Source organism: Bos indicus x Bos taurus, chromosome 2 (assembly GCF_003369695.1).
Source record: "Bos indicus x Bos taurus breed Angus x Brahman F1 hybrid chromosome 2, Bos_hybrid_MaternalHap_v2.0, whole genome shotgun sequence".
Taxonomy (NCBI): Eukaryota; Metazoa; Chordata; class Mammalia; order Artiodactyla; family Bovidae; genus Bos; species Bos indicus x Bos taurus.
The window spans coordinates 106,156,576-106,158,015 of NC_040077.1; positions in this window are offsets into that span (position 1 = coordinate 106,156,576).

Below are 1,440 nucleotides of genomic sequence, written 5' to 3' on the forward strand. Positions count from 1 at the left end.
AAATCAAGAATTAGTAGTATATGGATTTATTTAGATATATGCATCTAATCTGGATGAATACGTAATAGAGTTGAGACTATCGCCCCTAAAGAGTAGGCCAGGGAACAACTTTTTTCATTACAAGCCTTCTAGTATATGTATGTATTTTAAAGCTCTGTACCTGCATTATTTTAGTTCAATAAACCATGTTAAAACATAAGCATATAATTTGGGAGTAGTTTCAAATGGAAATCCATTTTGAAGGGCTGTCTGGGCCTTGATAACAAGGGCTAGTTATTTGTTCATTTTTGCATTCCCCATCCCTCCCTTTACCAAGAGCACGTAGCAGAAAGTAAATCAATACATGTAAAGAGAACTCAACTACATTTGTTCAATTCTCCTTGGGGAAAAAGACAAAACAAGACGCACAGGCATAAGACACAGACGCAGCACAAAAATGAGTTCATTTTCCACATGCTGCTGCTGCTGCTGCTGCTGCTGCTGCGTCGCTCAGTCGTGTCCGACTCTGTGCGACCCCAGAGACGGCAGCCCACCAGGCTCCGCCGTCCCTGGGATTCTCCAGGCAAGAACACTGGAGTGGGTTGCCATTTCCTTCTCCAGTGCATGAAAGTGAAAAGTGAAAGGGAAGTCACTCAGTCGTGTCCGACTCCTAGCGACCCCATGGACTGCAGCCCACCAGACTTCTCCATCCATGGGATTTTCCAGACAAGAGTACTGGAGTGGGGTGCCATTATGTCTCTGGCAGAGGTACTGGAATGAAAGGGTTTCAAAGGCAGAGAAAAACCATGTTCGGAGCACCTAGAGGCAACTCTAGGCACAGAAATGGAGGCATGACAGGAATCTAGGTGGGCTTATTCACTTCGGTGACGTCTCATTCCTTTCCTTCCTTGACCTTGTTAACAATCTGTAGTTAGATAAATAGAGAATTTGTCCGTTTCCTTCACCAGACTATAAGCTCCTCGAGGGCGGGACCTCATGTGTTTCACTGTATTCCCCGCAGAGCAAGAGCCCACTACACATTTGGTGAAATCAATGAGCGACAGTGCCGCTGGACAGCCATTGGTGTGGCACGAGGAAGGGTCACTGACAGGCTGAGAGCAAAGAAGCTGGCTGGGAGATGACACGTGCGAGCTTCTTGCAAGGTCTCTGAAATTACAAGACCGGAAGAGTGTAAGTTAACCTTTGGGGAGTACGGGACCGGACCGCCAGGTGGACCTCGGGGAACTACAGCAGGCCGGGAGACGGTAGGGATACTAGTGAAGAGGAGCTGGGACTACCGGTATCGCGCGTGCGCAAGCGCGGCACCACCACCCACTACATCTCCACCCCGCCCCCTGCCCGGCGCGATTGCGTGCGCGTGCACGAGGGGTCGAAGCGGAAATGGCGCCGCGGGGCCGCGCGTCCGGGCGGCGAGCGGAAGTGGGTGTGAGAGCGGAAGTG